At 41.8% G+C, this 23,535-nt stretch overlaps 1 protein-coding gene across 7 annotated transcripts in view; it reads right to left on the bottom strand.

Moving 5' to 3' along the window:
• Positions 1–23,535, bottom strand: part of PALS1 (protein associated with LIN7 1, MAGUK p55 family member) — a 136,552-nt gene that overhangs the window by 96,808 nt on the left and 16,209 nt on the right. The window contains exon 1 of one of the 7 annotated variants that reach the window (XM_073348380.1): positions 11,766–12,572. The exons of the other annotated variants lie outside the window; for them this stretch is intronic. The gene's annotated coding sequence lies outside the window, so the exon portion shown is untranslated. Of the gene's footprint in view, positions 1–11,765; positions 12,573–23,535 lie in introns of those variants that run through there. 7 annotated transcript variants of the gene reach the window in all.

Raw genomic sequence — 23,535 nt, 5'->3', positions numbered from 1 at the left:
GGACTTAAATAATAAAATTTGAAGATACCTTTCAGAATGGATTAAAACTCTTTAAAGCCATAAATCTTTGAAATCCAAAATAGAAAACTCAAGGTTGCATGATTTACCCCTGGGGGAATTCTGTGCCACTGCATGCACTCAGAAAACATGTAATGTCCCCTCCGCCCAAGATTTCACTGCAGAAAGTGACAGGGAAGCCATGAGGTTGGGGGGGGGGGGGGGGAGACATGACCCAGACTGGAGATGCCCATGGGGATAGTTGGTGGAGGGGTGGCACTGACCTCCCAAACAGAGGCAAGGTGGGGGGTACAGAGGGTCACATGCCACTGTCCCCCCCTCCCCATTTCTGCAAGCACAGAGCTGCCCAGATGAAGGAGGATGCCGCTTGGCTCTGCCGTTGCTGATTCTGCAACTGGACACTGCCTACTGGGTCCTAGTGCCAGTTGTGCTCCCCTTCTGTGTGCTGGGAGCCATCCTGTTTTCTGTGTAACAGTGACTGCCCATGGTGGGGTACGGCATATGGCGAGGGGGATGGAGAGGAGGAGGAAATGGGAGAAGGAGCGTGGGGTGGGAGGAAGAGGCAGTGGGGAAGGGAAGGGAGAAAGTGAATCGGGGGGAGAGTGGGAGCTTGGCTGCAGCTGGGACTCCCCTGTTAAGCCGTCCCATCAAGCACCCACCCCAACGAGCCCCACCTCCCCTGCACCTGGACCACCCCAACGAGCCCCCTCGCATCCAGAACCCCGAGACCCTGTGCATCCAGATCTCTCACTTAGCTGTCCACACTCAGATTGCCCCACACAGAACCCTGTAACCCCACTCCTGGCTCCTCCCACACTAAGCTCCTCTACACTTGGATCCCACTGGGTTAAGCCTGCCCGCCCACACCTGGTGCTCCTGGCGCAGAGGGGCGGGGCTGCAGGGTGATCTCCCACCTCTGTGCAACCAGTGGCCTGTGCTCCCACTGCCATGCTGGTACCTCTACATTTATTTATTAATAAAATTTGCAGAATTTTAAAATATGTGCAGAATTTTTATTTTTTGGCACAGAATTCCCTTAGGAGTAATGGTTGGTATAGTACACAAAATGTGAGTATCTTGTCTAAACATGGCCTTAAATACTTTATACAGACCATATTCACTTCTGCACCATCTACATTCTAACCAGAACTTTATTTAAGCTCTTTTGTTTTGATGCCCACAACTATTATTTCCTGTAAAATACCATCAATTCCAAGTCTACTATGTCACAGATATAAGTTTTCCCTCCTGCACAAATCTGATATAAACTGAGGACTTGTCTACACTTACAACACTGCACTGGTGCAGCTGTGCTGCTGTACAGCTTAGTGAAGATGCTACCTACTGTGATGGGAGAGCTTCTTCCATCAGCATAGGTACTCCACCTTTCCAACGGGTGGTAGCTATGTTGATGGGAGAAGCCGCCTTGTTGACACAGCGCCATCTACATAGAGGATTAGGTTGGTGTAATTACGTTGCTATGGGGTGTAGATTTTCCACACTCCTGAGCGACAGTTATACTGACATAAGTTGGTAGTATATTCCAAGCCTGGACTTTAGCTCTAGTACAGATCTGCAAGTGGATGCATCAACAAGTAAAAAAATCACAAATCTAACTTTAAAGTCTTTCATTTCATGGATATAAATAGATTCTGATCCACGATTAATGCTATCTTGTAAATTCCAGAGTATTTTAGAATTTTTATAAGTGAAATGTTTAGCTACTGCACAAATAGCACTAACGTGGCAAACATTTGGATCTCCCCAGGTTCCATTTTGTGGAACTATCGAGTGCTAGAAGCTTCTTTTAAATGAAAGAGGGAGATTCTGTGCTGCATCTTACATCCAAGAGTTCTGAAGGCCCTTAAGAATAAGGTTGTTGAGTAGTGATCAGAAATGTGCACTCATGAAAATCCAGGTGGATTGACTTAAATCAAAATTATTTACGTTACCAATTTTAAGCATGATTTATTATCAGCAAGCAGGAAACTATGATTGAAATAATTAATCTTGTTTTGCATTTCTACTTTTTATTTTCCAAAAGATTTATTTTCTCACTGATTGGGATAACCATTAAAACAAGCTGATTCACAAATAAATGTAGCCTCTACACTAAATTTGGTACTTTTCCTAACCAGGAGGATACACTATCTATAAAAAATTATTTAAGCTATTTGCACAAAATCATCATTTTGAAGTCTTTTTTTGTTAGATAAGTAAAAACCATCTTAAATGTATTGGATACGCAAGAAGAAAAGTAAGTTTATCAAAACAGGTTTTGAATTTAAAAACTGATTTATCAAATAAAGGAAGTACATTAACTGTAGTTAGTGAATTGACAAATTATTTCTGGTCACCAGGGGATGATTTTCAAAGAATTTAGTTGCTGAAAGATGTAGACAGATACCTAGAGGGATTTTTAAAAGTACCTAAAGATGCAGATAAGTGCCTTCTTAAGTGCCTAAAACACCTTTAAAAAAAACTGGCTCATGTCCTTCATGTTTTTTCAACTAATAGCTCTCTTCCCCATCTACTTTTTATTGATTTAAAAAAAGGAAAACAAGGTTTCTTGCTTTTTCAACTTCCAGTTTCACAACTCTGAATGATCTAATCCAAGCGAAGAAAATATTTTCTCTGCATCTGATACACTGAAACCAAAAGTAATAAAGACAAAAGCTTTTCTGGGCAACAGAAATGGAAAGTACTTACATTTGGACAAATGTAAAATACCAGCACTTGCTCTACTGTAATGACTGAAAATAAACACTTAAGTAAGCTTGAGATAACCTCTAAAGTTAAAGTATTCCCCGATTCCACATATCCAATTAAAAAGCATCACAAACACATCCAAATTTGAGGAGTGCTCATTAATGCCGCTTTTTTAAAAATTTAAATGATTAAGATATTATAATAAATTTAGTCCTCAACACAGTTTGTCATGATTTCAAATTTAGTTTTAAAACTTTTTAAAAAAAGAAAAATGTATATAATTTAAATACAAAAATCAAACTTAAAAACACATTGATTTTTTTTAAAGCAACTTTTATTCACCCTGATTAAAATAAACTAATATACAGGAGGTTATCAAGTGCTGTACCTACAATTCTGGGAAGGCACTAGGGCAACCAGAGAATTACAGACTAGTAAACTTTCATTCTGTACCTATTAAATTTATTGAAACAATAATCAGAATACAAAAGATCTAGAAGATCATGATATGACAGGGTCTGACTAACATAGCTCATCTCTAGGAAAATATTAGCATATGAGAATGCCTCTAGATAACCATGACAGCAAGGAACAGAGTCAAAATACCTACAATTAATACTGTGGCTTCTGAAGAAAAAGATACATATTATTATACAACCAATGTTTTACATCATCAGACATATGGACAAAAACTAGAAAATTAAATGTTTATTAACTATACATCCCCATATCCTCCTTTAGTGCATCCTCATGCTTTTGTCCAGTAGGTTTAGGCCAAGAGAAAATATTCTACTAGATGGTTTATCATTATTTAGTATAGAGGGAATTTTATAGGTTTAGACACAAGCTAAACCAGGACTGGCAACATTCCCATTATATTTGTATTTCCAGCTTCATAACTAAGCTAAGCTATATGGTTAAAAAAGCAGACAGAAACCCAACTTACAAAGATATTATCCTTCCAAATATCCAAACAGGAAGACATTATGGGACACATTTTACATCCAATTTTGAACAATGCTCTATACTAGGGATAGTGAACAGGCGGACTGCATGCCAAATCCGGACCACTAGACTCTTTTGAACGGACCCCAAAATCTTTTTATTTACTTATCATCATCATCAACACTTTCTCTGGCATCTGGACATTGACTATACCTTGACTAAGAAATTTGAACCTTTACAAAAAATAATTGATTACCCCAGCTCTATACAAGGATTAGCTGCTTCTGATGTCAAGACAGAAGAACAGTCAGAGGCTTGTGTCTATGCTAGTACTCGTTCTATGACAATATATAATACTATATATGGATATCTTATTCCAGTCAGTTGGATATCTAAAACTGAGCTCAACAGATAAGTGCTGGAGAAACTGGGCAAGTAAAATCTCTAGAACATATTGAATAGCATTTCCCAAAAATAATGGGATAAAATTAAGGTGGTTCAATAGCTCACCAATATGAAGGTTATACTGCAACCTGAAGAAATTTTGCAACTATGTAACCAAAAATTAGAAGGGCAAAAAAAAGTATGTATTTTTAACCACAAAGTATATAGCTGTAAATGTATGGAAGAGCCCAATGACTCATCTTATAATCAACTGCTGGAGATGGAAGAAGAGTAACTTATGCTTTTAAAGACGACAAAATATTTTTAAGTACAGATGTATTTTTTTGGACTACCTGTCCAAACATTCTTACCAGAAAGTTGCACAGAAGAGACATCCAGAACAAGAGAAGAAGTCTGATGAATAGCTATTTATACTTCATCAGGTTTCTTGGAACACTTTTAATGGTTCTGAACTAGCATACATTGATTCTACTGACCTATTGAACATTGTAAAAAATTAAGGAGTACTGTGACTGCCTCAGAACTCAACATGTGCTACTACATTGTTTCATGGTCTCTGTGTATATAATGTCTTCATCGGATGCATACTGTGGAAACTGCAGAAGTGAGCTGTAGCTCACGAAAGCTTATGCTCAAATAAATTGGTGAGTCTCTAAGGTGCCACAAGTACTCCTTTTCTATGTGCTACTACTGCTGCTTTGGAGGTGGTAGGAGCACAGCCTAAGAATATTCAGTTATTTTGGCATGCTGCCAAAATTTTCCTGAGAAATGCAAGTAACAGAAGGGAAATAGTGATTGTCCAAAGCTTCTCTCAGCAAAAACCAAACAGCATTTCATGGAACAAAGAAAGGGCATGTCTGCATCCTGAGGGCTTTCATTCCAAGTTTAAAAGTCCTGCTGCAAACAATGGAGATGTTAGAGTTTCTCCCACCCTCCCTTCCCAGCAAAAAAAAAAAAAAAAAGTTTGCATGACTTTTATAATGCAAAACATTAGGCAATCTAAGCATAGGGGTTTAATTACTTCCCTATAATAGAAATTGGTCCAATAAAAAGTATTATCTTACCCACCTTATCTTCCCTATAATAAAGGAGGCCTGAAAGTCATCACATAATCCATTCAAACCAATTTTTTTTTCCTCCCTGGGAAATGAATGACCAACTACATCTTTAGCCTACAGACACTCATTAAGATACAAATCAAAAACAAAACAAGGAAAATATCTACCTGCTTCATAGACTCAAAAAACCCTTTAACACAATCTGGCCCTGAGAATTGGACCTTAAAAATTTGCTGCAAAACAGAAGTGGTGGAATACAGGGTTGGCAATTTCTTGGGAAAAACTAGTTTAGGACAGGGCATTGGTAAATACTGGATTAAACTGGGAAAAAAATAATTGCATCAGGATCCAGCAAGTTCAGCAAGCATAGAACAAATCTTTACAAAAAAAACTTTGGAAGCCGCCATTCAAAACTCAGGAATAGGCTTGGTCTATCCACTACACTAAAGATGGTTTTCTGCTACAAACTGCTGCATGGCCAATTGAACCTGGATTGGTAGTCTGCAACCCCACATGCTTCTGACTGCTTAATGCTCCAAGCCCACAACTCAGGCATTATTGTTGTTTTCACATAATCAAATGCTTTCAACTTTTGTTTATATAATATTGAAAACTGAAACGTGTCATGACATGTATAACTTTCTTGGAGAAAATACTGCATACAGACACGCTGATGTTCATTATTACAATTACATATATTGATATTACGCCCACTGCAGTTTTACTTCTTATTTGTACAGTGCTAAAAAAAATCTACTGCCTTATGTAACTATGTAACTAAAATTAAGTGTAATGTAGTGTGCATTAATGAAGCAGTTTTTAAAATAAAAAATGCCTAAAACTGGGACTAATTAGTTTTTCCTGGGATGGTTAAAACCATTATTTTTTTACCTCGTAAAAACTACCTCTGGTAAATACCATGCCATCACTGATGGAAAACCAGCTCCATTAAACCCCTGCACAGATCCATCAAATGCAGGATTAAAAAAAGCACACCATAGACCTTCAAGCAAGACAGGGAGCAAACCAGGGATGTAACCTTAGCCCAAACTTCAACATTTACATCAATTACCTACCAATTGTACAGGAACAATTCCCAAACCAATGACTCCCCAAAAATGACAAAAATAATGTGTGCCGTCTGCTGATTTAGTCATACTATCACCTATATAAGATCACCAAAGAAATATACACCTTCTAGAAACTTACTCTCTGAGTAAGACAGTTTAATTCTAGGTTTCAGAGTAACAGCCGTGTTAGTCTGTATTCGCAAAAAGAAAAGGAGTACTTGTGGCACCTTAGAGACTAACCAATTTATTTGAGCATGAGCTTTCGTGAGCTACAGCTCACTTCATCGGATGCTGTAGCTCACGAAAGCTCATGCTCAAATAAATTGGTTAGTCTCTAAGGTGCCACAAGTACTCCTTTTCTGTTAGTTTAATTCTACTTACTCTGCTACATGGGAGTAAAGTCTGGGGCCTAACTTCAACTAATTACACTGATAAGAATAAAACCCTGATAGAAACCCTATATATTCAGGTCTGCAAACAAAATACCCCATGTGCAGAAGGAACTCCAGCAACAATGACTCCTGAGCAGAAGACCTGGGCTAATTCCCTTTGCTAATCAACATACAGCAAGAAACATTAAACTTCTAGTGTCATCTCCTCCAAAGCAGCAAATATTATTTCCACTGCAAAGCACTAGAAGATCAAAAACAAACCAAATGAGATCATCCACTTTTATATCATTGTTCATCAGGCATAAATTTTTTTTACTTGCAGTTCAGTGGAACATACAACCCCGCTCAAAGCCAAAAAATGGTCAAGATGCTAGACCCAGCACCAAAAACATCAATACAGAAGTCACTGGGAAGAGGAAGTTAAAAAAAAAAAAAAAAAAAAAGCAAATAAGCTAAACTGCTGCAGATCCTTACACAGGACTCAATACAATGAGATATACAAATTAGGCAGACTCTCACCAAATACAGAACCAGTGAACAGAAACTAGAAGCTGAGAGGCACAAAGCAGCAGTCTACACAAAGGCTATGTCTACACTTACCCTGCTACAGTGGCAGCGCTGCACCTGCACCACTGCAGACACTCACTAGAGCAAATGGAAGGGTTCTCCCGTCACTGTAGTTAATCCACCTCCGTAAGAAGCAGTAACTAGGGCAGTGGTCACCAACCGTTCAATCCCAGTTGATCGCGATGTCTAGCAGTCCAGTGTGGCGGCCACTAAGGCAGACCCCCTGCCTACTCCAACTCTATGCCGCCCCCAGAAGCAGCCGGAGCAGTCCTGCGACCGGGAGTCTCCCTCTGCATGCTGTTCCTGCCTGCAAGCACTGTCCCTGCAGCTCCCATTGGCTGGGAGAGCTGCGGGGGCGATGCTTGCAGAGAGGGGCAGCATGAAGGGCTGCAGGGGCGCATTGGCCCCTTTCAGGACCAGCGTTGGGCCAGGGTAGGCAGGGAGCCTGCCTTAGCCTCGCTGCACCCGCCGCCAACTGGGAGCTGCTGGAGGATGTGCTGCCGAACAAGAGGCTGCACCCCAACCCCCATCCTTAAACTCCCTCCCTTAGCCAGCACCCCATACACCCTCCTACACCCCAAACCTCCTCCTGCATCCCAAATCCCTAGCCCTGAGCCCCCTCACAGAGCCAGCACCCCATATCCCCTCCTGCACCTGGAAACCCCTCCTGCACCCCAATCTCCAGCCCTGACCCCCTTCCCAGAGCCAGCATCCCCAACACTCTGCCCCAGCCTAGAGCCCCCTCCCAGAGCCCACACCCTGCACCCCAACACACTGACCCAGTCAGAGCCTCCTCCAGGACCCAAACTCCCTCCTAGAGCTTGCACTCCTCACCACCTCCTGCACCCCAACCCCCTGCTCCAGGCTCAGCCCAGAGCCACCTCTCACACTGCAAACCCCTCGGCCCCAGCCCATACCCCACCCCCTTGCCCCAGCCCGGTGAAAGTGACTGAGGGTGGGGAGAGTGAACGACGGAGAGGGGGAGCAATAGAGTGAGTGGAGTGGAGCTTTGGGGAAGGGGCAGGGCAGATCCTGGGTTTCCCTAAGATTTAAAAAGTCATCTTGGGCGTAAAATGTTTGGAGGCCACTGTGCTAGGGTGATGGAAAAATTCTTCTGTCAACCTAGCACTGGCTTCATTGCGGGTTAGGCTAGTTTAACCACTTTTCCTGGGGCGTGGTTTTTTTCATACCCCTGAGCAACATCGCTGGGTTGACCTAACTTTTTAGTGTAGACCTGGCCAAGAGAGGACTCTCTGATCAGCCAGTATAACAGAGACACTTCCTACTCCAGTTTCCAAAAAAAGGAGGAAGAGGAATATTTCCTCAAATTATCAGGAATCACAGAAGATAACTCCTTAGACAGTGATAATAGAAAAAATATGATTTAACCAAGTCTTTTCCCTACACTTTAGCAAGGCTCTTGTAGCTTATACTAATTAAATTTTAGTGATTTAAAGTTGGAAGTTTTAAATATTGCTCGATTTTTGTTATAAAAATTTAAGTCCTTTTCTCACAGATCCTATGATGGCTGGAGAACCAATGAAATGAACATCACTATAAAGAGCAAAAGGGATTTTTAGCCAGACTGCTTAAAACTTGTTAACAATATTTAATTTCAATGAATAACTGGGCAAAAAGTAAAAAACCTTAAATTAATGAATGAAAAACTAATATACAATTTCTGGAACTCTTGACATGTTCTGCAGAAAGATCAAAATATTCCTCAATAGGTCTAAAAACAAGAAAAAAAATCCCTTCTCCACGAATAAGTAATGGAAACCCAAAAGACCTGCTTGTGGGGATACTGAAACTCTGATCCTTGTACCTTCTGCCTCATGTAAGAATGGCAGAGGTCTTATATGTTCCCCAACAGATTTTCAAGTACGAACTATATTCACCCATCTAAAACATGCAACAGTCCAACTGGCACTAAAGAAACTTTATTCCAGCAACTTTATAAGCCACAACATAGCTTCCAACTCTTTCCTCTCATCAAGCTGATTGAAAACCTAGCTAAAAATAGTCTTCAATGCCACCTCTCTGGTGGATTCCCGAGACAGTATTGGTCACTCTGATGGATGACTTCTTTTTTGTAGAAGAAAATGTCCATATTTATCTGGCTGAACCCCATTGTTGCTCTTAATGCTATTGGCCAAACTCTGTCCCACCTACTGGAGGCAGCAGAGGTGAATGGAAATGCCTGCAAACAGTGAGATCTTTCTTCCTAGACCAAACCTAAATGGGTTTATTAGAAGTAACTGCAACTATGAATTTTTATCCTCTATTCTTGGCTACTGCAACTGTCTATATCTAGGAATGAAATCATATACACCTCTATCCTGATATAATGCGGTTCACGGGAGCCAAAAAATCTTACCGTGTTATAGGTGAAACCACATTATATCAAACTTGCTTTGTCCTCGGGAATTTCCATTATTAATACAGTATTTGACACAAGTTTTATTCTTGGTATTGTTTTAGAAAGGGCGCATCTGATGTTGTCCTTCACATCAAGTCCGGGGTCGGGGCTCGCAGCCCAGCGCACCGGGGTCAGAGCTCGCAGCCACGTGCCCCTGTTGGGGCTCACAGCCCAGAGCAGGGGTCGGGGTCAGGGCTCAGAGCTGCACGCTGGGGCTCAGGCTCGTAGTCCCGCAACTCCACAGAGGGGTCGGGGCTTGCAGTCATGCGTCGCGGTCGGGTCTCACAGCCCCGTGCAGGGGTCGGGACTTGCAACTTGCAGCCGTACGCTGGGGTTGGGGCTCGCGACCCCCACAGAACAAGTCACAACCCCCCCAGTTTGAAAACCAATGTTGTAGACGAGACAGAAAACCATTTTTGCTTTACCGCGTTATATCCGAATGCGTGTTATATCAGGGTAGAGGTGTATCTTGAGAACGCTCCAGTTGGTTCAGAATGCAGCACTCCTCCTGCTCAACACAGGTTACTCAAATACCCCAACTCTTTGGACTCACTCCTCAGTGAGCGCAGAGTCCAGTTTAAGGTTGTTGTTCCAACTGTCAAAGCCTTGTATGGTCCTAACCATCAGAGACTCTTTTCACAACCATACCAGCTACCTACTTTCCACTACAATGTCAACCAATAGTGGGGAGACTTGTGACTGCAAGAGAAAGAATCAGGAGTACAGAACTCACTGACAGGGAAAATAAAAATGACTGACTAACCAACCCTTATCAATTTCTGTAAAAGTGCAAAACTCACTTCTTCAGTCAAGTTTTCTTCTCAAGAGTACCCCTATTCCAACATATCTAATTAAAAAAAACCTCAACAAATCTGCCTTTTGCCAGAAGGGAAGGAAGAAATTGGTAAGAAAGGTACGAGGTACTCAGAAGCCAGTCCTGCTTCTTGAGAGAAAGCTGGCATCATTGATCAAATTCAATGAAGTTGGAACTGAAAGAATGGGAGATAACTATGGCTGTGTCTATATTACAGCCAATGTCTACATAACTTACGTTGCTCAGGGGTGTGAATAAACCACCCCCTTGAGTGACATAAGTGCTGACATAAGTGCTCATGTGCACAGCTTCTGCCATTTGCAGAAGTGATTTTATTATGCCAATGGGAGAGTTCTTTCCCAACAGCATAGTGTGTCTTCACCAGACGTGCTGAAGCAGCAGCCCTGTACGTGTAGACATGTCCTATGTCACCTAATTATACCATAGAGGCCTATCCTGCCCCTCCAGTAACAGCATGCGATAGATTTGAACCGCTCTTTTTTGTATTTTTCATTACATATAATGAGACAGGGAAAAATTTCTTGAATTGGTGAATGTAGGATAAATTTGCATTTTAATAGCTCAGTGAAGTAAACAGGATAGATATTTATACCAAGCAGAGGTAATCATAACAATTTCAAAAACTGTTTTACTGAGCAACACTTCGAACAAGACTCGTGTATATATACACATATATACACACACACACTTCAAAAAGAAATACCTAACGTAGGAATAAGTTTGTACAAGTCCCACATGACAGGGATACTAGATGTAAACAAGTTTATTTTCATTAAACAAATGTTTAAATCTCAATGTTTCCTTAAACAGAACAGTTTCTTTCTTTCTACAACTTCCACCAATACTTTAAACTCAATCCCACATATTTCAGAGTTGGGAAGGGAGAATTCCAAAAATAAACCTTATGACATAAACCTAAAACAATGTCACCATAAGGCAACACCCACTTGAGGTAGGAGTACCTTCATTAATCATCTTTTTAGTTTCATGCCGAAAGAATCAACATAGTACTGTAGAAGTTTAAGCCTCATAAGAACACAATGATGCTATCCATTTGAAGATAAACAGCTATTAAATTCAAAAACCTTAGAGCCAGAATTCCTTCATTACGCTAATCTAATAATATAAGCTGGATATCTGGCAGTTGTATGTTGGGTTACTGAGTAATGCCTTCAGTAAATGGGGCTTTAACAAGTTTTACTACATTAATCCTTTGAATGAAAAGGGCCAAAGAACTCTGGACATGTCTCCTTTAAAAAAAGTTAATTTTATGTGTGTCTACAGCTCTGGATAGATGTATTTTTATATACCAAAGCCAAAAGGGGGGGGGGGGGATTATTTACTTACCTTGTAATCCTGCTTCTTTGAAGGCATCATTTTACTGGATTCTCCCTGCTTGGGTCTCACATCTCCAGCATTAATCATGCAGACTGATGTGCTTTGCACTAGAATTGAGGCCCAAGAGTGGAAATGTTATGACTGTTCAGTGTTGTCATTTTATATTAGTTGTCCTGCATTATGTTATGGATAGTACCAAAATATTCTATTAAACTGTAGCATGCTGTCCCCTGGAAGCTTGATTAGAACATTTACATCCTATGAAGCTATTTCAATGAATGGAAATTTGTAATATTAACCAAATATCCTGTGGCTCTACACATTTGCAATCCTGGTAAATATTGCTGTGGACACAGCAAAGGGTCCATATATTGTCTAATAATTTTAATGAAAAGAAAGCCACATGAGCGCCAAGCCAATTATCGTCTATTTGTATTTGTGCATTTGGTTTTTCTTCCCTAAGACTAGCACCTTATATTTGTCTTTGTTGAATTTCACTGTTGTCACCTATAGTCCAGTTCTCCAGTTTATCAAGATCCCTCTGAACTTTAGCTCTATCCTTCAAAGTGCTGGCAGGCCTCTCCCCCCAGGTTTGTGTCATCTGCAAATTTGATGAGTATGTGCTCTATTCCTACATCCAGGTCATTAAAGATGTTAACACCTGACCAAGAACAGATTCCTGTGGAACCTCACTTGAGACCGCCCCTCCAATCAGACATCATTTCATTAATAATTACTCTTTGTTTGTGACAGGTTTCAGAGTAACAGCCGTGTTAGTCTGTATTCGCAAAAAGAAAAGGAGTACTTGTGGCACCTTAGCTGTAGCTCACGAAAGCTCATGCTCAAATAAATTGGTTAGTCTCTAAGGTGCCACAAGTACTCCTTTTCTCTTTGTTTGTGGTTGTTTAACCAATTATGTATCCACTTAATGACAGTTCTGTTGAGTCTGCATTTCTCCAGGTTACTCATCAAAATGTCATGTGGGACTGTGTCAAAAGCCTTGCTGAAGTCCAGGTATATTATGTCCACCACATTCTTCTTATCCACCAAACAAGATCCCTGTCAAAGAAGGAAATCAAGCTGGTTTGACATGGATTTGTTTTTGGTAAACCCATGCTGGCTGCTAGTGATTACTCCTTCACGTTCCAGGTATTTGCAAATTGAATGTTTTATACATTGCTCTCGTACAGAGGTGGGCAAACTACAGCCAGCGGGACCTGCCCGGCTCCTGAGCTCCTGGCCCGCAAGACTAGGCCCTGGCCCCTCCCCTGTTGGGCCCCTCCCCCGCAGCCTCAGCTCACTGAGCCACTGGCGCAATGCTCTGGGCAGCGGGGCTGGGTGCTCCTGGGACAGCGCAGCTGCAGAGCCCAGCCTGAGCCGGTGCTCTGTGTTGCGCGGTGGCACGGCTATAGCACCGCCAGCCACCTGTTCGCCAGGCAGCGCAGTAAAGGGGCGGGGGGGTTGGATAGAGGGCAGGGAAGTTCGGGGGTGGTGGTGGTGTTCGGGGGCAGGAGTGTGGATAGGGGTCGGTGTGGTAAGAGGGCAGGGAACCGGGGGGTTGAATGGGGGTAGGGGTCCTGTGGGGGGGCAGTCAGGAAGAAGGGGGGGTTGGATGGAGTGGTGAGGGGCAGGGGTTCCAGGGGCAGTCAGGGAGAAGGGGTGGTTGATGGGGCAGGGGGGAGTCAGGAATGAGAGGAGGGGTTAGATGGGGCAGTGGAGGATCCAGGGTGGTCAGGGGACAGGGAGAAGGGGGGTCAGATAGGGGTCAGGGGCTGGGCCACGCCTGGCTGTTGGGGAGGCACAGCTTCCCCTAACTGGCCCTCCATACAATTTTGGAAACCTGATGTGGCCCTCAGGCCAAAAAGTTTGCCCGCCCCTGCTCGAGTAGTTTCCCCAAGTAACGAAGTCAAGCTGACTGGTCTATAGTTCCCCAGTTCCTCCTTCCCCCCTTTTAAAGGTGGGCACTATGTTAGCCCTTCTCCAGTCTTCCGGCCATCCATTAAATTTGCAAATATTCTTTCCAGTGGCTCAGATTTTTTTCAGTTAATTCCTTCAGTAATCTCGGATAAACATCATGAGACCCCACTGTTTTGAATTCAAATTGGTCAGAAGATCTCTGACATTTTCTTTAGTTATCCCGAGCTGCATTCCTTCCCCTTTATTGTCTATGGTAACTTGGCTAGTTGTCCCATCACATGTTATTTTTTAAGAGAAAACTGAAGCAAAGTAGGCATTGATCAGTGGACCCTCATTGTCCTCAATCTTCCTTTTTATTTGTCTGACCTATTTGAAGACCCCTTCTTGTTGTCTCTAATATTGCTTGCTAGCTGAAACTCATTCTTTGCCTTGGCTTTCCTGATTTTGTCCCTACATGCTCACGCTTTTCCCATGTATACATCCTTGGTCACATGCCCCTCCTTCCATTTCCTATATGTATCCCTTTTGGTTTTTAGATACCTAAAAACTCCTTATGCAGCCACACTGGCCTCCTGTGGCTCTTCTTATCTTTCCTCTGCAATGGAATATCTTTACGCTGAGCCTCTAGTATTACATCTTTTAGAAAATGCCAGCCCCTTTCAACTCCTTTTCTTCCTAATTGGTCTTTCCATGGGACCTTGCCTACTATTTCTCTGAGTTAGTTGAAATCTTCCTTTCTGAAGTCCAGTGTCCTTGTTTTGGTAGTCTCATGTCTTCCTTTACATAGGATATTGAATTCTATCAGATTATGATCACTTTCTCCCAAGTTCTGACCACCTTCACATTTGCCACTAATTCACCCCTGTTGGTCAAAACCAGATCCAAAATTGGTGACCCCATAGTTGTTTCCTCAGCTTTTTAAATAAGAAAGTTGTCCCCTACACACGATAAGAATTTGCAGGACATATGTTTTGCTGTAAGAGTCTTCCAACAGATATCAGGGAAGTTAAAATCCCCCAATAGTACTAGCTCATGCGTGTTAGCTAATCTTGTTACCTGCTTGCAGAATGATTAATTCACTTCCTCTTCCTGATTTGTTGGTCTATAATAGACCCACACCAAAACATCGCTACTGTTCCCTTTTTATCCTCACCCAGACTCTCACAGTAGGTCTGTCGCTCACTTCCTCTCGGTCCGCAGAGCAAATGTATACATTCTTGATGTACAGCGCTACACCACCTCCCTTTTCCCCCATACCTTTTTTGGAACAAGCTATGTCCCTCAACACTGGTACTCCAATCATGGGAGTTGTCCCACCAACTTTCTGTAATGTCAGTTAAGTCATAATTTTCTTCATATACCATGACTTCCTGATTGTTCTCCATACTCATTGTATTTGTATACAGGCACTGAAGATATTTTGCAGACTGCCTGCCCTGCTGCTTTTCTTCTTGCCTTTCTAATACAGGTGTGATTTCTAGTTCCTTCTCCAGAAATTATCCCCTATTCCTCGTCTTCAAGCCTAGATGTGCATTGGCCAGATTTGTCTCACCATCCCCCATAGGACCTAGTTTACAGCTCTCCTTATCAGGTTAGCTAGATGATGTCCAAAGATGCTCTTCCCAGTATTTGATAGATGGAGCCCATCCCAGCACAATAATCCTCTTTCCTGGAACATTAGCTTGTCGTCAAAAAAGCAAAAGCCCTCTCGTAGACACCACCTGCGTAGTCACGCATTTCCTTCAATGATTCAGTGGTCCCTGTCCGGGCCTTTTCCTTCAACAGGGAGGATGGACGAGACCACCACTTGCGCCCCAAACTTTACCCTCCTTCCCAGAGCCACGTAGTCTGTAGTGAGCTCCTTGAAGTCAGTGAGTCGTTACAGTAACTGTAGTTGAGATGTCTGCACATGTGGCTCCCACTCACAGTGTGTGCAGCAGTTCAAATGTTTTCACCAGCAGTTTCCAGTAGGGGTCACACGTGCTCCTCATGTCCTCCTTCTCTCCTCCCTGCACCCCAAGGGCATACAGAGCACAACGATCCCAACAGCCACTAAGTTCCTTCAACTATTAGAACCACATATATAGAACTCCAAGCTGTGGGGAGGAAGGCAGGTCCTAGGATCCACACATGCAGACATCTTTAAGGTCTAGTTACTGTAAAATAAATAACTGCTCTTTCTGCTTCGAGTGCTGCGCATGTGGACCCCAGTCTTGTAGTCATCTTCAATAGAGGTGGAACCTAGGAGTTTTCTGAAAAGAGACTGTAGAACTGCTCTCCAGAATGGATGTCTTAACACTGAACAGTCACTAGAGAAAAATGTTTTGTAAACAGGAAGACCATAAATTGCCACTCTACCCAAACATGCCGTCAATGTCATCAATTGTTTAGACAAGGTAAACATGTGGCCCCTGTCTGCATAGATAAGTCATTACTACTGATAGATCATCAACCTGTAGGTCGAGGGTAATTTCTAAATATAGAATCTAGAGCGGGAATAATGGAAGCAAGAGCTACCATACAAATTTTGGTGCATCAAGTGTATCTGTTTAAATTCCTGAGCTCTAGGATCTGATGTCAATCTCCCTTCTTCACTATAAGAAAGTAAGGGGAACAGAAACTCTTTCCTATAAATTCTTGAGCAAATCAGTTCTCTTGCCCCTAGATCAACAAGATACTCTATCTCTTGACACACTGCATTCTCATGAGAGTGGTCCCTGAAGAGAGACTGGGACTGGAAATGGGTGGGAAGCAAAGTTTGAAATTGAATGACAAACATCCTCAATAACTTGAAGGACTGACTGATCTGTGGTGGTTGCTATCCAAGCTTCCTGGGGTGGGCAGGGGGGAAAGAGTTCAGAACAAAGGAAAGAAGGAAAATGCTATAGATCCTTGTAGATTAGTCCCAAGATGCTTGACTGTCACAGCAAATCTGATGCCTCTGTGTCTGTCCCAGTGCAAGGTTACCGAAGAGGATGATGGGCCTAATCTCCTCTTTTGATATCCCAATCTCTCTATTGATAAAAATGGGGAAGGAGTAGTGTTCTTATATGTAGGAGATTTACAACAAGACTGCTTCCTCTTGAAAGTGCATAAACCTTTCTTGGATCCTTTAAAGAATGAAGAGATTCGTTCACGTTAGCACTAAATAAATTTAGTCTATTGAACTCCAAATCTTCAATGGTTGTCTGCACTTCCCTTGGCAACCCTCATGCACACAACCATGATACACATCTCAGAACACTAGCTGTAGCCATCAAACGGACAACCATATCAGCTGCATCTAGTGCAAAGTGAAACAAGGTTTTAGCAATTTAGCAGATCTTCCTTAAAGATTCATTTAAACTCATCTCTAAATTCTAAAGGTAACTTGTTTTTAAACTCAGATGATTTATTCCACTGATGGTAATCATATTTAGATAGCATGGCTCGATAGTTAGCTATACTCAAACAAAGACGCAGGAAAAATTATTCCTCAGCCTAAGAGTTCTAATCTCTTTGGAAGTTGACTTTCCTATTTGTTTTGATTTTTCATCTGAAGCAGTAAAAAGTAACGATTATGGAATTGGAAGAGTATAAAAATACTCAAAGCCTTTTGACAGTACCTGATATCCATGATCCACACATTTTGAAGTCGATGAAATCAAAGCCGGAATAGCCCAGAGATCCTTTGACGGATGTAAAATTCCCACATTAATAGGTAGAGCAATTCTATTTTGAGAAGCTGACTGAAGAATATCAAACAGCTATTCACTTTCCCCTATACAATTGCTAAAGACGCTTCCAAAATCTGCTCCGTGTGTTTCAATAACGTCTGAAGGATTTAAAATCATCCATTGACGCAGGCATAGGAGGTGACATCCTCAATAGGAGAGGAAGGAGAACAAGGTGATACTCAGGCCATGGAGTCAATAGCACGAAGCTTGCAACCCAAAGAGATAAGATGTATTTATTCAATTTGGCAGAAACCAAGGAGATTAGTTTCCTTAAAGTTCTCTTTCGTATTTTCTTTCCTTTTTGTTGACTTGTTCGCCTTTTAGATGTAGAGCTCCTGACAGAGTCTGATGAAAAGCCAGAGTCAGAAAAGGAAAACACCTATGTAGATCATGAAATCACTGGTAATTTTTAAACTTGAGAAGAGCTTTTATTCCCATCCCATCTGATTGTCCTCAGATTCTTCCCCCTCTCGCTCTCCCCCAGCATTCATCGAAGAGGGTAGGATTTCTCACAAGACAGGTTTGCTTATACTCCCTCCTTGATAGGTGGACAACACGGTACCTTCATTGTGTTATGAAGCCTGATTAGAACACTATGGAAGGGTGAAGTCCTTATGAAGTAGGAGAGACAAACTGCCCTTAGTTCCAAGATGCTGGCATGCAGTTTGCATTCCCACTGTGATCAATGCCCCGAACTAATTCCATAGTAGAATGGGGCTCCCTCCTGAGCAGGCTGGCATCTGTGGCCACCTGAATCCTAGGACAAACTTGAAAAGGGGAACCTTATTAGACAGTTGGTGTTTTCCAACCACAAATGCAGTGATTCTTGATCTTTTGGGGAAGCAAACAGCCATTCAGCTCCCTCCATAGAGTGGAGAAATATTCTTGGGTCCTATTGCAGACCCTGGATATGAAACTGCACCCACAGGACCAAATCCTGGAAGGACAGCAGGAGCCCCCAGGAAAAGCATGCTGTCAATACAGACATACAACTTGATGTGAAATTGCCCAAAGATTCCAGTTTCAGGATCCTGCTGGGAAAAGGGAAATCTTCATTCTGTGTTGTTGACAGTTCCATCAAGGAGGGAGACTGATTGTTATGCAAGTTCACTACCAGGCTCAAGTCCCTGATCAGTTGCAGAAATTCCATCAACCACTGTAGATACCATCTGGCTAGTGCTGACTTAGACCAGCCAGTTACTAAGAGCTAGTCTACAATGGCAGTGCTTTAACGTGCCTCGTGTGGTCGCAGTGCAGCACTGGGAGAGAGCTCTCCCAGTGCTCTAAAAAACCACCTCAACGAGTGGCGTAGCTCCCAGTGCTGGAGCACTGTTTACACTGGTGCTTTACAGTGCTGCAACTTGCTGCGCTCAGGGGTTGTTTTTTCACACCCGAGTGAGAAAGTTGCAGCGCTGTTAATTGCCAGTGTAGACAAGCCCTAAGGAACTACAGAGACCTTCTTTTCTAAAGCTGTTATGATGATTACATATTGATGACTGTCCAAGGAACCAAACACCACACAGGGAACTGACCTGGAAGTGTCTGAAAATCTCAGGAATCATATGTATGTGGTAGAAGTGGTTGTCAAGGTAAGCATTCTTATATCAACTCACAAAGGGACCGTGACCTCCTTGCAGATTGAGTCCCATCTGGATCAATCTTTGCCTAGGTCTTTAAGGTGGTCTGGCTGAATATTTAGTTTCTGTCCATCACTGGCAATCTTATGCCACTGAAGCTCTTGGCACCCATGCGATTGCTGGCTATGTAGTGACATTCCTTGGTACACACTTTGGAATTTGTTGGGCTGCCATTCTAATAATGTCCATATCTAGAAAGATGCTGAAACCGAATTAGTGCTGATACAGGTGGTTGCTGGGATTGGCTTCAAATATCCTGAACAATGCAGTATGCAGACCCAAGTCCAACCAATCGTATCAAACTCCCTAGAGCCCTCCCAAAATGTGGCCTTTGCTCATGGTGCAGTGTGGGAAAACTTGACTATCCAGAGAACAAAGAAAACCGGCCTATGGGAGAGAGACTTTTGGCGGACTCCCAGAACATGAGTCCAGTAGGACTGCATCTACAGTACAAAGCAATAGGGCTTGATCCCTGGGTATCACTTGACACAGGCTCAGCCCCTTCACATCTCCCCTGGGGTCCTGGGACCAAGCCAGTTGCATGTAGATGGAGGGGAGTTCAAACCCTGAGTTCACCCCATGCAGAGTTTTAAGATACAAGTTCAAAAAAACTCCAAAATTATAGTGTCACAAGTAAAATATTTTCAAATTGTATCTTCCTCCAAATTGTTAAAATACTTAATTTTCTTAACCCTGAAATGTTTTCTTCAAGTTTCAATCCAAATGAATTTCCACAGTACAATATAAAACCCTTAATAGTAGTTATCAAGAGCATAATTACTTTTGCTACGTACTTTACTTGGCTGACGTATTGTAATTAACTTATTAATTAATTCTTTCTATGGAATATGTTCATATAGAAATACAATTCCAAGTATTTTTGGTCAATATTATAGCATTATATCAATAAAGCTTACTAGGCTATTCTTGGAGACAGATGAGCTAGATTAATACCAATTAAAAAAATACAGTAATTACAAAAAATGGTAGCAGAATAGGGAATTTACAGGACAAGTGCTAGAAATTGTATGCTTATAGCCTTACTATGAGTCCTGTCAACCTTTTCCAAATATCGAGTTCACACACAAACCAAAAAGAGTAGCATCACTGGAGTTACCAAGAGTCACACTAAAATCCTGCCATTTCCCACCAGCTAGCCAAAGTGACTAATACCAATTTTAACCACCATACAAGCAAGTTCTATTTCGTAGTTTAAATATCCAGTAAAGGTTAGGATTACCAATACCATTTTAACCAATTCTGAGTAATTTTCTTTTTTAGCTGAAGATATAATGAATGTGTAAAGATCGATAATGATAATAATAAAATAATAATAAAGAAAAATTTCTTTGGTGGCTACTCATTTCACAAACATTGTTGATGGAATCTTGAGAGATTTTTCTGTACAACAGAACGCTAAGTTTTAAGAAAAACGTATTAACATTTTTTACTTTTACAATACTTGGTCAAAAACATTTTTAATTGCACACAAAAGTCAGCTACTATACAGGCCTGCCAGTTCAACCCAGAGAGCTTCAAGGAAAACAAATCATTAACAGGGCTGTAGAGTCTGTTTTAGCATGGACATGTCAAATAAAAACTTGAGGCACCAACTTTTGAAGTTCTTAGTAAGCATAGGTGATAGAACAATATATCCACAAAAATTCTAAATACCATTAGCTGAAAGGGACTACATTATCAAAGTAAATCAAAGACAACACCCTTCATATCACCCAAATCAAGAGCAAATCTTGTATTCACAAAGCGTCCAGAGATAAACTCTTAATCACTTACAAGCGAAACAAGTTGAGTGTACTGCAACAAATATAGCACAACCCTAACTGATTAAGGGTATTGAACAGCTTCCATATGATGAGAGATTAAAAAGACTGGGACTTTTCAGCTTGGAAAAGAGATGATAGACGTCTATAAGATCATGAATGGTATGGAGAAAGTGAATCGAGAAGTGGTATTTGCCCCTTCATATAACACAAGAACTAGGGGTCACCCAATGAAATTAACAGGTACAAGGTTCATAGAACAAAAAATTGCAGAACTGTAATAAAAAATTAAGGTCATGGTCAAGAAAGGTAAAGGTAACCCACAAAGATAAAAAAATTAGTTTCATTTTTTTCTTTTAAATGATGCATAAAGTTGGCCTGAACATTTCCTTGGCGAAGGCATTCCACTTTTTTCCTACCTTACATATATTAAGAATTTCAAATCTGGTCTTCACTCTTGACGCTGAAGACATCTTCAGAAGATATGAAAATGAAGCAGCAGATTTTTCAGCTCTTACCTGAGGGCCAGGGTATTGAATTTTAAAATATTTGGGACAGAAGGTCTTTGTTGGCAAAGTATTTGACTTAGACAGGTGTTAGTGTTAACAGACTGAATAAGACTACTTAGCCTCTCAGGGTATGTTTACACGGTAGCTGGGAGCGTCTCTCCCAGTCCAGTTAGAGAGACTTACACTAACTGTGCTCAAATTACTGCAATAAAAATAGAAGTGTGGACTTTGTGGCATGGGCAGCAGTATGGGCTAACCACTCACGTATAAGCCTACCTGACTCCCCAGGTCCATACTCAGGGGATTAGCTCAGGCCACCATCCATGTGCTGCAATGTCCTCACTGCTATTTTTAGCACACTTCATCAAGTTGAGCTAGCATGTGTGTCTACCTGGGCTGGGAGGTACACTCCCAGCTGCAGTGTAGACATACCCTCAACCAGATTTTATTTTGTTGTTGTGTGATAATTCCTACTAGTTTCGCAGATGTCCACCTATCTTCCAGGAAAAACAGGGTATAACAAGACCTTAAATTTCTAATGTAAAGAAATTAAAAAAACAAACAAACCTTTCAGGCCAATTCTATAAATCATCAGCAAATGAAGTCTTTTTTAGGTTGTTTTTATAAGCAGATTAATTTCCCAGTATCCTTTGGTCACCACACATTTAGTTTTGCGAGAGAACATACTCCTCACAAGCCAGATAAATTTATCAAAAAGGTCAAGCATTTGAAGACAACATCCCGTATTAATTGAACTCCCTTAAGATTAAAATTTGAACTGAAAAAGCTACTTAGGACCTTGTTTAGTGTGAGCTCTAAAAACAGAATTATAGTAACGCCTCATTTAACATTGTAGTTATGTTCCTGAAAAATGCAACTTTAAGTGAAACGATGTTAAGCTAATCCAATTTCCCCATAAGAATGAATGTAAATGGGGGTGGGTGGGGTGGTTAGGTTCCAGGGAAATCTTTTTGCCATACAGTACAGTACTATAGTTGGGAGGTACCCCTGCCTTACCCCACAAAGGCACAGCCCATGGGCACTGGAGACAATGAGGCAGGCAAGGAGGCTGAAGGTGCTGTAGGCTAGGAGAAACATGTTGCGCAGCAGCAGCTTCCCCTACTCTGCAAGCACCAGGGGCGGGGGGCTCAACCCTCGGCCCACCCACTCCACCCAAGCCCCCACCCTTAACCTGCCTCTTCTTTCCCCCCTTCCTCCCCCTTTACTCAGCAACCTCACTCCTCCCCTCTCCCTCCCCTACCTCCTGCCAGTGGCAATCAACTGGCTTGCGGCATTGAGGAGGGAGAGGGGAGGAGTGAGGACATGGTGCGCAGGCTCCCCCTCCCTCCCTGCCTCCTGAACGTCACAAGCCAGCTGATTGCCGCGGGCAGGAGGCAGGCATAGGGGAGTTGATAGGGGGGCTGCCAGCTGTAGACAAAGCAGGCAGCCAAATGACATTATAGCGAAGCATTGCACAACTTTAAATGGAGCATGTTCTGTAACTGAGCAGGGACGTAAGATCGAAACAACATTAAGTGAGAGGACATTAAGTGGGGAGTTACTGTACCACCATCTTGAAAAAAAAGAATGAAACTGACCTTTATACCTGAAATAAGGACTGTCTATAATATTTTACCAGCCATTCAGAATGAGAATTGACACCACTTATGGTGCAAGCTTCTAAATGTAAACCTGATGGAGAGAAGAACTTGCACAGCAATATGTTCATGAACTAGATTCAAAATAAAAATTAGGAAACACCACTAGAAGATACAAAAAGAAAAGGAGTACTAGTGGCACCTTAGAGACTAACCAATTTATTTGAGCATAAGCTTTCGTGAGCTACAGCTCACTTCATCGGATGCATTCAGTGGAAAATACAGTGAGGAAATCTGTAGCTCACGAAAGCTTATGCTCAAATAAACTAGTTAGTCTCTAAGGTGCCACTAGTACTCCTTTTCTTTTTGCGAATACAGACTAACACGGCGGCTACTCTGAAACCTGTCACTAGAAGATACGTTTTCTATGTTTTTACTTTGGTGAACAAAGATAGATACCTATTACGTGCAATCGTAATGCTTGCGAACACTTTGACATTAAAGCTTACTTCTCAAATTGTTATGCGAATCTTCATAAATCAACTTATTAGTAGACAAATGAAGACTCCCTGTCCTACACTAAATCCTACACCTTTTGTATTAATCTACAAAAATAGCTAC

Source organism: Lepidochelys kempii, chromosome 6, assembly GCF_965140265.1.
Source record: "Lepidochelys kempii isolate rLepKem1 chromosome 6, rLepKem1.hap2, whole genome shotgun sequence".
NCBI classification, from domain to species: domain Eukaryota; kingdom Metazoa; phylum Chordata; order Testudines; family Cheloniidae; genus Lepidochelys; species Lepidochelys kempii.
Note: the sequence above shows the minus strand (reverse complement) of the source record. Positions and strands in the feature narration are given on the sequence as shown.